This window comes from Rhyacophila brunnea, unplaced genomic scaffold (genome assembly GCF_057557595.1).
Source record: "Rhyacophila brunnea isolate RB1 unplaced genomic scaffold, BYU_Rbru_1.0 scaffold_12, whole genome shotgun sequence".
NCBI lineage: Eukaryota > Metazoa > Arthropoda > Insecta > Trichoptera > Rhyacophilidae > Rhyacophila > Rhyacophila brunnea.
The window spans coordinates 15,558,610-15,576,346 of NW_028232774.1; the positions used below are offsets into that span (position 1 = coordinate 15,558,610).

The 17,737-nt window shown below is 34.3% G+C and overlaps 1 protein-coding gene across 2 annotated transcripts in view; it reads right to left on the reverse strand.

Moving 5' to 3' along the window:
• UBL3 (ubiquitin like 3) overlaps positions 1 to 17,737 on the reverse strand; it is a 429,818-nt gene that overhangs the window by 47,600 nt on the left and 364,481 nt on the right. The window lies entirely within an intron of this gene.

Below are 17,737 nucleotides of genomic sequence, written 5' to 3' on the forward strand. Positions count from 1 at the left end.
CAAATACAAAAAAAAACTGTGTTTTCCTCAGTGGAATTTAGCAGGCAGATTATAGACAATATGTACAAAATAGAGAATACTGAGTTTAAATTCCTGTCCATGATTTACAATACATTTTTATAAAGCGTCAGTGAAAGATTATTTATGCTATTAAGTATATAGAATATTATTGAAATCCAACATATGGATCGTTGGTGTCTGGCAACCCACAGAACCATTTCAGAGTAGCCGTGGTCGAAATTGCATACATATTAAATTCAGATTTTCTTTCACTATATTTTCGTATCTAAAATGTCGCCTGCAATAACATTTCTGTTTGGCTTTGATTATCATAATAAACAATAATTAATATACTTCTTTAAATTTTGAATAAAAGGGGTTTGGATTATTTGAATTCAAAGTAGTCTTTACCACCAAAAAGATAACACATAGTTGACGGTATGTGTTCAGTGTTCACTCAAATGGTTTAAACATTGTTCGTTTCTATTATTATATTGACAAAAATACGGATTAAATTTAATTAAACATGCAATGTAAAATTAGAGTTTGTAAGATTTCACGCATCTAAAAAGCAAGTATACCACATTACAAATGTTATAGTCTATATTTAAGGGCCACTGCGCGCTATCTACGACACCTCAGGCAGATGTGACGTCACAGCACGTAGCCTCGTAGAGCTCCGTAGCGGCGTAGATGCGTAGACCCGTAGTCCCCGCAGCGCCAAAAACTCAAATGGAAAATATATCCCTTTATAACGCAGTAAAAAAAGAGTAAGGCCTGGAGGGTTGTTTTAGTGACGAATGCATGGGGGAGATATTGTGACTTTTCAAATGCTCGGCGAAGGGCATTATATTTTTATGACACTCGGCGCCTTTGTAACTTCTTTTTTAGGTAAGTTTTCGACTAGAGTCGACGGTGTCATATTATATATAAACGCAATCGGGACCGAATATGCAAGATGTCGTATTAACTATTTTATTGTAGATAGGTATAATATTTTCTTATATAAACAGGCGCCATCTTAGTTTCATACGGAACTTTTCAATACAAAAATAGGCAAATTAGACACTAGATATGCTGTATCCACGAACGTGTCAATTTATGCAATTGACCACAGACTCCATCGTTAAATTATTTAAAATTTATTTTAACCAATTATAAAATATTTTAATAACGATCAGGGTTTTGCGAAATATGAAGAAATTTGCAAATAATATGATTACGGAACGCAATGTTGCCTCACTACATTATTACTTTCGTATTCGTCATTCTATTTTGATTATCACATTACATTGTGATGTTACGTCGATTTAACGATTTAATTTAGGTTTTGAATCTCGTCCATTACATACCTACATATTTTATTAAGTTCCAACACTTTACCTATTTCAAATAATAGCAAATAATTGCATGTTAATAGGCTTTCTAAATATATTAGCAGTGAGTACCTATCTAGGGGAATGGGACGACTGGCCTCCGGACAATTGGACGCCGCACTGTCGTAGACACATGTAGACGAGGTATTTTAATCAGTTTCTATCTACTACTTAGTAGTTTGAATTCATTTTACTCTCAACATAATGTATTCTTTATCGCGGATTGAGAATTACCATGCCTAAGGCTTTATATACAATAAAAAAACTCTTTTTTCGTTGGAACTTAAACATATGCACGATTAAATCATTGTTTACGTCTGCATATTTACATTCTTACTAACTATTAAATCATAATATAATCATTGAAGTATAAATAATAATATTGGATATTTTTTTTAAAAGTACCTATACGTACCTAACGTCTATTTATTTTCGAAATCCGTGGCGTCCAGTTGTCCGGTGCCAAATCGTCCTAGACCCCCTATCTAGTGCTACGATATGTCCAAACACTTCAAATTTCGAACACTAGATTTTAAACTTGTTGTTTTGGTTAGTAATGATCTAGTCATGTTTCTTTATTTTATTATATAAACGGGAATTAACCGTATTCAGTTCAGTGTGCATTTGTCGTTGGTCAGTGTGTATCAATAGCAAAAGGTGGAGGTAGGCTGTTACGATCCGCCATGCATAGTGTACATTACACTTTGTTAGTCATATGTATTTGTTTTTGTTGGATTAAGACTGTAATTTATAGATGGTATTGGTTAGTTTTTAAAAATCAATTAAGCCCCGCCTAAAAAAATCCATAATAGTTTTGGTATATTTTACGCGATACGACAAAATTGTGCACACTTTTTCATTCGTACTAATTGTTTTCGTTGGATTAAGAATAAATAATATTACACATATCGTTAGTTCATTTTTCTAAATTCATTAAGCCCTGCCTAACCAAACTATAATAGATAAAAATATTAGTCAATCTATAAAATATTCAAAGTTATGTGTGATTTAATTGTATAATTTTATATATTTTATAGATAGACGAGTATTTTTTTTAACTACTTATTATCTATTATAGCTTGGTTTCGCAGGGTTTAATTGAAATTTAAAATCCAACCAACACCATCTGTAAATTGTAGTCTTATTTCAATGAAAACAAATACGTATGACTGACAAAGTTTAGTGTGCACCATTTATGGTGGATCTTAACAGCCTACCTCCACCCTTCGCCATTGGTGTGTATACTACCTGAAAATGCCTAAAGACGAAACCCGGATCGCCAAAAATACTCAAATGGTAAAATTATAATTTAAATTCCGTTATATATCCCGAGTCAACAGTATTAATTTTCTAAATGATATTCGATTACGAGTATTTATTCCTGTCATGAGAATTTTTTTAAATGATAAAAAAAATAAAAATTGTGCACGGTTATTTATTGATATTTATGGGGAATCAACGCCGTCACACTAGGTTGAAAAAGCCTCACGAAATGTTAGTAAGAAATAAATAAATATGCAAGTTAAAGTATCGCACCCCCGCACGTATCCCTTGCTCTTGTCTGAGGTCCCGATCATGCAAATTTAATCAAGCAGGACCACGCGTGGGGGAGGCGACCCTTGTTTTCCATTACGACTCGCTTATAGAGTATACATAGGACTGTCAGCCCCGACGGGCGGGATTGAATTTATTGAAAGGGATATATTTATACATTACGCGACTGCAAAATAGATTATCGATATTATGCGGACAATAAAACACTTACGACTACATAAAACTCAAACGTATCCTGCTGCATAAAACAATGTCGAAGACTCCATACTAAGTGAGTAATTTAACGTTTATGTTGAATTGTAAAAATATGTTACTTAAATAAAAAAATATTAATTTAATCATGATCATCGTCATCGGTGGTTTTAACAACCCCTGACGGCTGGACCTGCCAGTGAAACTGTAACCAATTAACCTGCTGTAAAGCTCTAAGTTAGGCCCGTTTCAGACGGGACACCGGTGTTGCGCTCGTATATAATAAGGAAGCCTTTGTATTCGAATAAACGGGTCTTTGTATTATGTTTATGAACGCCCCAGAGATAATGCGTGTCCGGTACACTTTTCCGTCGGTCGCTACATTCTCAAGCCGCCGATACACTTGTTTTTACGACCGCAGCCAGTTTTATGTTCTAATTTATAACGCGAAACTATGCATTGACTCATTAGTTCTGGGGCGATCCTTAACATAATACAAAGGCCTCCTATCATATATCGAGCGCGACACCGGTGTCCCGTCGGAAACGGGCCTTATGCCGTATACGCTATTCACCTCAATTTAGTATTGGACCATAATTATTATAATAATCATTAACCGGGGTCGATCCAATGCTGGATGAAAGCCACACTTAGTTCCCTCCACACTTTTCGGTTTCTAGTTTTTCGCTGCCACGTACCTACATCCACTTAAGTGTAAGTTCGTAAATCTAGCGGATTTTAGAGCGTCCCTGTGGAAGTGCTTCTTGGGAATCATGACAGTTTGGCGACGTCTATCACATCGCGTATTTCGCGTTATGCCCAACACGCACATTTCCTCGCTACTTTACATACGTGAGCACTGGTAGCACACATTAGTTGAATACTTTACGATGCAGGTAGGGTGGAGCTATTGCACCATATGAATTATTCAGTCTACAGACGTAATCAATATTTGTGTGAATTTTAGAGTTATGCCGAATAATGATAGAACAAATCTGTAGACTATATTACCTACGTTTTATAACTTTGCACTTTTTTGCACCTTTTACTACACTGATACGGCTCTTTCCCTGATTACATCGCATACAATTAAATCAAATGATATTCACTTGTATTAATATAATATGTAGTACTAAAACAAATAGATAATAAATATAAAAAATATTTTTTTAGAATATATTACATCATTTTCATTCGAAAGCCGGAGTGCAAAGTTATAAAACATAATATACTCTACCAACTGTGAATAAGTAGGTAACTACACGAGAAGGAACTTTTCAGAGGAACGATTTAAGCTTTGTTATTTTATATTTAATTATACAATAATCTGTTTTTATTTTATTTAATTATGCAAATAGACTATAACTATATAGTTTTATAATTTAGTCGTATTTTACCTATTTAGTTAAATAATTAATAACTTAATTGATTTAGACGTTATGAATTATGATAATCTAAAAACAAGACTTACCTACTTATTTCCGATTGGTACAGAAATTACCCCGCGCTACGATATAGACACATACTGCATAATATGTATTATAAATTATATACAAAATGATTGTTGTTTATGTGCGTATTCGTTAATTTAAGTATAATGGTTTACCTTCGTCCAACAGGCAGTCTATGTCACTGGCACAAAATAACTTTTAACGGTCGTAGGAAGTTGAGATTTTAGTGCGGTTTCGTTCAGATAATTAATTATCCTCTTTCGCCCGAACTGTTGAGAATTCAAACAGAGTGCTGATACAATAGAAGTTGAACTACTTAGTAATTGAATAAGAGGTAAATTACAATTTCCATGCTGTGATCTATGCGTGAAAGGAAAATAGAGATAAGTTTAAAAATTTAAAAAATATGTTTCAATATGCTAAATTAACTATGATATTGAAAGGAAAGGGGGTTTGGAGACCATCCATAGACTGAAACCGAATATTGTGGTTTTAAACTGTCTGCCATACTAAAATTATGATTTCTGTTCATGGAAATATATTGTTACATCAAGTAAATGAGTGTATGTGTATTGCAGTGGCGAAGGGTGACTTTTGGGAAGAGGTAGTCTGTGGAGATATGAGAAAAAGAGCACACTTGTCAGGAATGTCAGGTATATTTCCGAGAAATAAGAAGATAATACGATATTACTACTAATGAATAGGTACACACCAATTCAATGAAACTTCAAAAGCTCAGACGACATAAAATTGAGCGATGAGTTTAAATTACGTATTTTTCAAAACATTTATACACATAAAAATTATTAATTATTTTTTTTTATTAAAAAAAAAAACATTCATTATCAATTTATTAATACGCGATTAAACGCCATATACCGATATATTTTTGAAATTATCAAATTATTAATTATTTTGGACAAAGTGCAGTCATGACAAAAATATTATGCACGAAGGTTTTAGGCTCTGCGATAGAGCCTACCATATTTCATACAATTCGATAGACCTACTGAGGTTACGTGACGTAAGGTTCATATGAAAAAATATCAGCATTCCTTTACACTCCGACATTTATTTACGTCAAGACAGATGGCGTACAGTGGTATATATATTTTTTTAAACCTTTGCAGATTGTTTTGTAATCTGTATAATACATTCCTACATATACGACATCTGTCGTTGGAAAAATTAAATTATTTTTATAGAACATTAATTAATAAACACGTGATTACTAGTATAAATATGTCAATATGCAATTAAAAAATATTTGTCTTAAGAGGGTAGGCTTTAAATAATCGCCTAGTATGTAGTATTCGCCACCGATGTCTTGTATACTGAATAATTATAAACGGATACGGCCACAATTACATTAGTAAACTTCAGAATCCATCCAATAGGTTCATATGTATTCTTAGGATCAGGCATAGTATAATAAAAAAATGTCTCTTTTAAAATTATTGATCATATACTTTAAGGCGAATTCTTCACTGAGCCTTTTTTAAAGAGGCACCTAGCGGAAAAATACGAAGCTTGCAATTTGACACATTTTTTTGATAATTTACAATTTCAACTGTATTAATGAATAAATATGTATCTGAAAACATTAAAAATAAAAATATTTTTTATTTTAAGTCAAAGACAAACTTACAATTGTAAAAAATGTAATAAAATGTGAATTTGTTCTATCGGTCCGCACCCTATTATTACATATATTTTATGGTCATATTTATTATTAAAATTTAGTTCATTAAGTTTTCTAAGCATCACCTAAGCGATTTTTGACTAATTCATAGTTTTAATATTTTTAATATCTATTTTAAAAAACATCGATTTTTATAAAAAATATAAATGTGTATAACTTGAAATCCTTTTTATTTATATCAAATCAATTATTTTTATAAAATATTTATATTAATATAAATAAAAAGGATTTCAAGTTATACACATTTATATTTTTTATAAAAATTGATGTTTTTTAAAATAGATATAAAAAATATTAAAACTATGAATTTGTCAAAAATCGCTTAGGTGATGCTTAGAAAACTTAATAAACTAAATTTTAATAATAAATATGACCATAAAATATATGTAATAATAGGGTGCGGACCGATAGAACAAATTCACATTTTATTACATTTTTTACAATTGTAAGTTTGTCTTTGACTTAAAATAAAAAATATTTTTATTTTTAATGTTTTCAGATACATATGTATTCATTAATACAGTTGAAAGTGTAAATTATCAAAAAAATGTCTCAAATTGCAAGCTTCGTATTTTTCCGCTAGGTGCCTCTTTAAAAAAGGCTCAGTGAAGAATTCGCCTTAAGAACAATGAAAGAGGGTTGAACGATTGGCTAGCAAACAATTATCGTATAAATCACAATCAGACATGATGGCCTGTGGGTCTATTCTATGCTTATCGACCGCTAAAGTGATAAAGTGAAAAATATTATCAAACTTAGGGAAGGTTTGTATCAAAATATTAGCACTTATTGTAACAATTACACGAAGCCGGTTTTTATTGTTGCAATAAGTGCTATATTTTAACAGCACCTATCTTGCTGCTGTTAAAATATCGCACTTATTGCAACAATAAAAACCGGTTTCGTGTAATTGTTACAATAAGTGCTAATATTTTGATACAAACCTACCCTAAGTTTGATACTATTTATCAATTTAGTGTTCGATAAGTATAGAATAGACCCACTGGATGTTGAACGAGTACTAAAACAGGATTGTATGAGAATTAGAGATATTAAAAAGACTGAAACGAAAATTCCAGTTAAGTTTTTGAAAACTTATTACGTGCATGCACCATTTATAAATAATCACAATATTAAACCGCCATGACCACGAGTGAGGAAAATAAGGAATAATTGTGAAACAATTTTTGATTTATATAATACAAAACATAGTTGGAAAACCAGCGCAGTAAAAAAGCAAATTTATTGTCTGGTTACTCTGTTCACCATACTTGATTGGGTAGTTTTAATTTAATGGCGATAAACGCTTTTCGCCCCCCACAAAATTGCGGCCGCACAATGCGTCGGTCCACTGAATACCACCCTGCCATGTTAATGCGTTTACATTTCGGTAAATAGTTTACACGCCGTAAATTATTAATATGTTCGTTCAGTAGTTTATATTATATACTGTCCGATGCTGTGTGGATAACATGTAATATTATTGTTATGAAATCATTTTAAAAACAGTATTTTTTAAATATTATAAAAAGACGTATGTATGATTCCTGATTTGTTTTGTAAGTGTAGAAGAACCTGCGTTTCAATTTCAATAATGACGATTTAAAGTACGCGGATGCCAGACGACAAAATTAATTTAATACTTTCCAGTAAAAATAAAATATCAACGCCTCCTTACGAAATTTAACATGTGCGATAAGTCGTCACTAAAATTAAATAATAATCGATTTGAACTTCGATGATTTTCTATACCTACTAAAAAAAATTGTGAAAAAAACGCGTATGTTTGTGTTTTTGGAATCTGACGAATCGAGTGTCTCCTTAGCCTGTAAAAAACCCCTTCACTGAATACTAGCCATTTAGAAATAAATTGTATCATCCTAGTATTGATTTTTCTCTGATTAATTATTAGCTCTATCTATTTCAATGCAGACTGTGGACCATGCTTAAGTGATTGTATACAATTAAGGGGTAAGAGAAAGAATCATTGAATAATTAATGATCGTTAAGCTCAGTAAGATACCGGAAATAGTTTGTGTGAATATTGTACAATAATTATTATTAGGGTCATTATAAAAAAATGTCGATATCTATGTTAGCATAAAAATCTAAAAAGGCAATTGCAGCCAGACTTAAAACTGTAGGTGTACGTATTGAATCACTACTGCTCGATAACCTATTGGTGATGGAATTTTGTAATGAACACTGAGCTTTATTTGTCCGGTTCGCACATCTAAACTCGTCTCGTCTGCAACGTGTCGAATACGGCGATGTGACGCAATGGTTGTTCACAAAACACACTTATGGACCTCGCACACTGCTGGAATAAAACATTTTAGTTTGAACAGGCGTTGCTTGCAATAAATTTTATGCGACTCCGCCTGCAAGTCGAACGCCGTCTGAGTTGCAGATAACACATAATATGTACACTACGAATTGATCATTCCTGTTTAGAAGTCGAAGCTCGCCGGTCACCGCATCCCATACATATCCACGTTTCCACGTATCCACGTAGAGGTAACGACGACTGTCGATAGGCGCCTATGTGCGCGGTCTTCATATGCAACACCGGTGCGACGTTCCTACAAAGTTTGATTTATGGCTAATAAAGACGAGGCGAGATAGATTCGTTTACTTTGGTCGATCCAAAATTTATTATTCTAGTATTCGACGAATATAACACATAATATTATGTATTTTTTTTTTTTTCGACCATGTCCGATCCTAATAGGATCATATGGGCCTCCACAGAGTAGAGGTTTTGTATTAACAGATTTTTTTTACGAGAAATGGATGTCAGCCACTTGCTCAACCTATTAGGTCCATACCCTGACTCACACACATATTGAAAAACAATATGTGTACTTGCCAGACCCAGGATTCGAACCTGGGACCCACGGCATGATAGTCCAACGCTTATGCCGCGCGGCCACCGTGGGTGGTATAATTGTATAATAAATAGTATTTGTGTATCAATGATAATACATGCATTGATATGGTTTGCCTTACAGTATTTACTTCTATATGGATAAACCAAGAGAGCAAATGTGTATGACGTCATAGTGCATGCGGCAGTGTGCATTCGTTCGACAATCGCCGGTTGTCTCTACGGTCTACAGTCTACACCAGGGGGGGGCAAACTTTTTGGATGGAGGGCCAAATTCAAGAATTCAAAATGAGTGGCGGGCCGCAAGTAAAATACCATTTTTAGATATACACTATTTATTATCACGAAAAATAAACATTACAAAAAAATTAATTAGAAGAACGAAACTGTTTTTTTTTTAACATTTTTTAAATTCAGGTGTTAATTTTGTAGTTGATATTCTCAAAACTGCTTGTAAATGGGCATCGGAGATATTTGATCGTAAAGAATTTTTATTGAGGTTCATGATCGAAAATGTTTGTTCACATATATATGTTGATCCAAAAATAACGAACATTTTTCTTGCATAATCTTTAAGTTGGTCGAATTTGTCTGAATTAAGGGCCTTGTAAAATTTGGAGATTTCTTCACGACGATGCAATTCTCTTAAATCAGTGTCACACTGCAGATCAATAATCTTAAGTTGTAGCTCTGTCGGTACACCATGCCCCCCACATCTTGACGCGGGTCCCGGAGCCAGGGTCTTGGGCGAGCCCCTTACCTATCGCTATGGTTAAAGGCAGTCTGACGCTCTCCAGTATTGTTTTTCAAATGGTGTTCGAGGTCAAATAAAATTCAGTGCAATTTAGCGATTTTTTAACACAGTATTTCTCAACACGTCCCAACAACTATATGATTTAAAATGGTAATAAGTTCGAAGTAAGCTAGCGCCGCAGGCGACTTTTTTTTGCTATTAGAGCAAAATTAAGATGTGTGTTTATCTCATTTATCTGGTCGACCCGTAACGCTGGGCCCCCTAGGCTAGAGCCCTGTCAGCTCCCCCCTTGTGGGGGCCATGCGGTACACTATCAATATCTATTGAAAATGGATTGCGTACTATTGCTAAACTTGTCTCAATTTTTTGGAAGTCACCAAATCTTTGTGAAAAATCGTCATTCAGAGCTTTAATAATTTTACCATATTATTCAAATTTGTATTCTGGTATATTCAGCAACTTCAAAGTTGGAAAGTGGTCCACGTTGTTATTCGATATTTGTCGAAGGATTAACTTGAGTTTTAATTGAAATCCAATCAAACTTTTTACCATATCATGGGCATATATTTTTTTTCCTTGCAACGCGGAGTTAAAAGTATTTAAATATGTCACGATGTTCAACGTCGAAAATATTGGTTACATAGTGTGAGACGAGACGCAAGGAAGACGTACCTACTGAGATAACACATTTACGAAACAACAAATTCTTCAAATTTTAATCTATTGTCAATATTTCTTAAAAAATTATAAAAAAGTTATTCGTAATCAGAAGTACAATTAATGATGGCGGGCCGCAAAAAAATACCCGGCGGGCCACATGCGGCCCGCGGGCCACAGTTTGCCCCCCCCCCCTGGTCTACACAATAATATATTGCACATTGCATTGCACTCTCGAATTATAATGATTGCAGGTCAAACAAGCGAAAAATAGCCGCATAGTTAAAATAGTGCATGTGTGAATCAATGGCGTACGCCGAAAGACACATAAGTAATAGAAAAGAAGAGATTTAAATAAAACTGTATCTAAAAAAATACAACTTATAAGCCGGAAAATAAATCAGTACGATTCCGATGTTTGAAAAATTAATGGAGATGACGAAAAACTTTAATGATAAACCCATCATACATGCATCACCACATAGACGAGAACCTTTCTTTGCTCAAGTAAATATGGTATATGGTCGTGTTTATATTCGATTCTAAATTTATACCACGCTTGGGGGCATCTGACCGTTTCCAAATTCAAATGAATAGTCATCGCATGTATTTTTGGAAATAGGAGATGGGCGAATGAGGCAATGACAGTTTAACGCAGTATTTCCTAAGGTGGGCGATACCGCCCCCTAACGCTGGAGCGACCCAGGTAGGCGGTCGTAGCCTTGAAGCAATCGGGGGGCGTTTAATATAAATAAGGAGGCGGTGAAAGCAAAAAGAAAACCGAAAGAAGAGCTCTCCATACTGGATTCAATTAACGAATTGATGATATTCTTACAATGAACACATCTGATTGGGGTTTGGAGCCCTTTTTAAGTACACACACAGAAGTTTCTCTAAAAAAACAAGTCGCGCGACAACTCGTTAAATTTTACGATAAGCATGATAATTATCGTAAAATTTAACGAGTTGTCGCGCGACTTGTTGCCGGTGTGGACCAGGCATAAGATTACAAAAATTATCTATACTTAATTAGAAGTAACAAAAATGAAGAAATTACATTTAAATTCAAAGACTGCTACTAAAAGTTCTAGATGCAAAGCCAGATACCTACACTTTATCTTGGATTGTGGGCTATAGCTTCAGTATATATAGTGTAATTGCATTTCTTTCAGCATATTTGGTGGAACGTGGGTTCCGCATGGTCGCAAATCTATTAACTTACTAAAAAAAGAAACCAACTGCAAATTAATTTACTTAAGGCTATACTTCAGCTGGGGCACGGTCTAAAACGATCGTGACTACGCGATGCGAAGATTGTGTAAACGACGCGTGCAGAACAAAACATAATTTGTCATAAAAATTCAACATGCGTCCATTTAATGTTATGTTTATTGTTCGATTAGTAATAATAATAATATATTCATTGACATGTTTTCTTTTTCAAGTAAATGGGTAACGTTTTTAGTCATCTTTACACGATTTAAGAATTAATTCCCCCGACGCCATCACGAAACAAATTGATGTGTTCACAGCTCGACTTTCGCTCTCCGATTGGCAGCGAGTCCAAAATTTCGTCGCACCTATAGTTGAAAATTATTTGCCGTTTCACTGAAGTATGCTCTTAATATATATTACCTATATTAATATTTGTAATTAAATTAATAATGAAACAATCATAATGTAAGCAAGACTGTTCAATTCAGGAATTCAAATATTATATCGCCTGCGGCCAATTTTTCGGGAATTATTAAAATAATAATAACAAAAATATTTTGATCATTCTTTGTGATGTTTTTGGTTGTTTTTAGAAACCGTTCTAGCAAACAATATTTGTGTAAAAAAAATAACATCTTTGCATCTGTCATAATACCCACAAATAAGTCCGACCACTGTTCAATGAGTGCAGGGCCGTACTCGGTTCAAAAGAACGATTAACATTTAATGGGTCGTAAAAAACTGAGAGTAATTTTGCCAACGGAACAAACGTTTGAAGTATCCATAATTGCATAGATACAATATAGTATATAGAGCTACTGCGAAATGAAGCTGTGTGGGTATCTCAAAAGCGAAAAGATTTTGTTTATTTCTTTTGAAAAGGGCAAATACATGTGGAGCGTATAAACAGAGCTTGCGAATTCTTGGTAGGTATGTTTATATTCCACGTATTTTATTACAGCCCGGCTGAATTCTGTTGGTAATTTCAAACGTATGTAAATAGAAAAGCGCAGTAGGTTAATCCTAATGTGTGCGTTCATGGCCCATGTGCGGAGCGAAACATGATCCGTAAATATACGAAACAGATGAAGGCCTCTAAAATATGTTTCATTATAAATCTAGAGGATGTAATGTGAACTTTTAGTCTTACAGCATTTCATGACAATTATTGCTCTACGTTTTTATAGTATACCCATTAATATGTGCAGATGCGATTTGTTCCCGTGCGCAGGAAGTAATAAGGGCTAATGTTACTATTGTCTATGTTTGCTTAAGTGTTTATATCGCATCAATTATGTAAATTTGTCTGAACGCCCAGCGTTCCCCCACTATGTATAATAGTATACAGTGTAGTTGAATTAGGTATATTGGCGTATTATGAGATGGCGGCTATGTACAATATTTTATAGCTACCACCTATGTGAGCCTATTCTGACGTTTCGTTATTGTGTATATTTTTTTATTTTTGATATAAGTATTCTAAATAATTCTTGTACTGTGTAGTTGGCTGCTTACCAATATCGAATATACCTACGATAATAATTGACGACGATCTGTCCAACTTCATTCATATGCAAGCTATATTTATATCCAGAACAAGTCAAACATGTTCTGTGTTTGAAAGGTGTAACAATATAATGAAGTAGGTATGATAATACAATGTCATCTTGGCAAGTAATAGTTTATGTGAATGACAGACGCGGACGATAACAGTAAGATCATTTCTACAAATTATATGCAATGCGAAATGCTTTACAAACATTTTCGCTAACATGAAAGGGTTTATCAATATCTTTGGTGCCATTTTAGAGTGAGCCGTAAGTTGTGAAAGTAAGAGAAAACGGTGGGTAAATGACATATAATATAACACTGCATTATTTATTTTACTTGCAGAGAAATACAAAGTGTCAATCACTCTGACAACAAAAGAAACTGAGTAAACTACATCTTCGCAAACGATATAATCCTTAGCATATTCAATGTTTAATCCCTATCAATAAGTTGTTATAAATAGCACTTCAGCAAACACGAGTTAAGAAAGTAATGTTTCTTCATATAAACAAGTCAAACATGTAAAGATATTAACTATTGTCAGAATTAAAAATCCATTAATGTCATGCAGATTATATACATACATAGTAGTTGTCTCATTTGTGAATAAGAAATCAAGTGGAATTGAACAAAGGATATATTCGACTGCAGTGAGATTCACGAATAGCTGAGATATTTGTTATAATTGTTAGAGATATCCATATTGTTCAAATTGTTCTGAAAGAAAGATGAAATAAATGATGTATAAATAAAAATTGATGTGTCGTATGTTCGTTAAAAATAATTAAATAATTAATTAGTGAAATGCCAAAAGGCGCATTAGAGGTGGAGATGGATTGACAAAATGTATGGACATTAAACGTTTTGTAGTTACGTCGAATATTTTAAATTGATAGCTAGGTTAATTAGTCATCACTGCCCATTTAGAATAATAATAGCCTTAACCCCAGATTGTGATTATGAGTTAAACGGTTCAAAAGATTTTGATATAAAAATGATCATAGGTATTACTGCAATTAATAGAGTGTTTAAACACATACATAAAATATTTATATTTATAAAGCAGCATATTACGATCAGGACGGATTTGATCCGTTTAGGATATTCTCAGTGGCTTTTTAAATGAACAGGTATTAGTGTTTTGTATTGAAGCATTATTAATAGTAAAACTATATAAAACAAAACACGTCATTTTGACAAAACTGAGATTTCAAGAAATTTATTTTGCAAGGGCTTAATTGTAAATGATTTATTTTAATCTGTATTCTAGTTGTAATGAGCGGATAGCTGCTTAACGGCAATTGTGTTTAATCGGGATTAACTTACAATGCAACTTACCAGAATATGAGTGAACTTACTATACGTAGGTATATTGAGGTATTCAAAACTGATCTGACTGCAATGCCGCTAGATTAGGTTTATACTGACGTCACAGGTCACAGTGACGTGGGTAAGTGTTCCACTCCCTCCAAGGTAAAGTATCGGAGTATGTAGAAAGGGTGAAACAGCGGCGGGGATACGTCACCGGAGTACCTGTACTGCCGGGGGTGAAGTGAGGTAGCGAGAGGAAATTAGTTTGCAACTACATTATAGATAAAGTATGCAAGATTCTGAGATAAGTATCTTAAGTGGAGAGATAGATGAAAGATCATGATGGCGTATGAGCAAGTCTGCATACACGATGTTGGAAAATAGAGATAGATATTATGTACCTATACACTTACTACGCAAGTAATGAAAGTAATTTCGAGTAATTTAATTTTACCGATATGTACGAACTTATTGGATTTTACTGTGAGATTTATTTTGTAAACGAAACATTGATCGATACAAATACAACAAAAATAAACCACATTAAGAATATTCAAACTAATAACTTTACTAATAATTGATGGCCAATCATATAAGCAAGGAGTAACTTCGTCAAATCTCTCAAGGCGCCACTGTAGCAATCGAGACCTGCAGCCCTATGTTATAACTTGTGATATGAAGTCACCCGACGACATGACGTAATTGTGACGTAGCCAATACACGCTCGAGACAAGCCGCCCAACGCACACGGCTCACCATAGATATTATTATGCTGAAACACCTATTTGTGTATGGGGACAATGGATAACGCCAGTATTAGAGTAGCGTTAATTTCTCTAATGCTATTGACTCACTCCGATAGTACGTCACAATGATGTCATATGACGTCTTGTCGACCGGGCGACTTCAACTCGCAAGTTACAACATAAGACCCCTGACGTGCGTAGATTGCGTATGGTTTACTCATACTGTGTATATGGACGTTACACCAGGAGATGTCACGGAGAGTTGATGGCGTTGAGGTTTTAGAGATTTCGCTGCATACATGAATCATTAATATTGCTTGGGCTAACCGGGTGATTAATATAATGTTGAAGTCTTCCATGGAATGGAAGAAGACCGATAAGTACCTACTGTGTAGTATCAAAATTAGAAAACTACAGTAGCTCACCCACGTTACGAGACGACAAACATTCAAAATAAATTATACAACATACTGCATTCCCCAACGTGTTATCCGAGGGAAGATCGATAGTAAACGTAGCGGAGGACGAACGTCGGATTTCGCGGATTAATAACGCAACGTAGTGTGGTTTTGACAGCGCGCAGGTTAAGTCGTTTACAAAATGACACGGACATAATAATATTATGCTGACAAATAATTGACATAGTGAAAACAGTGCGCTGTTACAGAACGATATGCTAAATACATAAATACAAAAAAGTACTCCTAGTAACGTCCAATCATCAGAATTTATAAAACACGTTGTCCGATCACGCAAGTAGAATAATATATTTATATTTGAAGCAATTTGATTGATCACCGTGATCATCCTCCCAATTGGAATCACCAATGGCAGGTTAGGTTTGCCTGCATATATAGAACAAACAATTATTGATGGTCCGTATTTCTCAGATTATTATCAGGGCCACACATATCCACACTAAGAATAGTGGTAAATATCCCATTTTCCTCGATAAAAATCTGTGCGATTACTGTCCACCAAGCAGTTGCAGTGGGGAGTGTAACTGTATAACAGTTTTCCCGTGTCGTGTCAGTGTAATGTGAAAGCTGCTACACATATCCACGCGCCACTGCAACCGATTGGAAAATTATCGCACGATTTCTAATGTGAGCGATAAAATTCGCTGCATGCGAAACGGGGGTTACAGTCATTAGAACCCGTGACCTGCAGTTTCAGAAGCGGATTTTCTCCCACTCATCCGGTACCTAAATAATAACACGAATGCCGAAACAAAAGTAAAATTTGAATAAATCAATATGAAAACATCACACGGAGCGATTTACGAGTAAGTAATTCCCTGAGAACAAGGGTCGTCTGATTTCCGGGAAGAATGGGTCTGGTACCGAACAGCGGGTATAGATAGATGACGCGGGGGTAGAGATAACGCACATATCCGCAATAATAATTCGGACGGAACGAAGAATGGCAAAGGAAAGGAAAGGTTCAAACAAAATGAATTTCCTTCATCAGCGGCGGGCGAGGGGCGGGCGAAGGTCGGCGGGACGATCCGTTTGATGTCCTGTCGCACGTGGACACGTGGATAATCTGCGACCTGCTGACAGATCGTGATTCGTTTTTAGGACGGCACTGATTCATGGTTTTATCTGCCAATTTGAATGATTTAAAAAATAAAGCGACGTCCACACGGCGAACGAGACGAATCTGTCTTTTAGTTTGTTAGAAGCTTCCTTTATAAAACAAATATTTTTCTAGTTAATCCACATTCTGTTTACTCTACTCTAATGATAGTATTTTTATAAATGAAACTAATGCTAAATTAAATTAATATCTACCACCGACCGAGGAAACTCGATGGAATTTGCATATAATAGATTACAGTTTTCTATTATTCCATTTTTATCGTATTAGCGATCCGGGGTTCGCCTATTGGCATCTTCGGTCACTATGTGCACGTTAAATACACACTGACAACGAATACAATTAATTCTAACTTATATAACAAATTAATACAAAAAAAGTAGGTAGAAACTTTAAAACTTTAAAAAGGCGAAACCCGGATCGCAAAAAATTATTCAAATGGAATAGTACAAAACTTAAATACATTAGAATTTAAATTCAAATTCCATCAAGTAGGTACCGATAGTATTAATATGACATGGATTATAATTACTCACTGTTTTATATAAAATTCACATATTGAAAGATTGTGAAAAAAGAACAATATAATGTATTTTCAAGATTTTTTATTAATTTAGTAGATAAGCAATAATCAACTACCTGTATAAGTTATAATCTGTGTCACTTATATAGGTACCATATGTGAATATGAGACATTCCCAAGCATACTAATCTGCAAATACCTCACCCTATCCTCTCACCT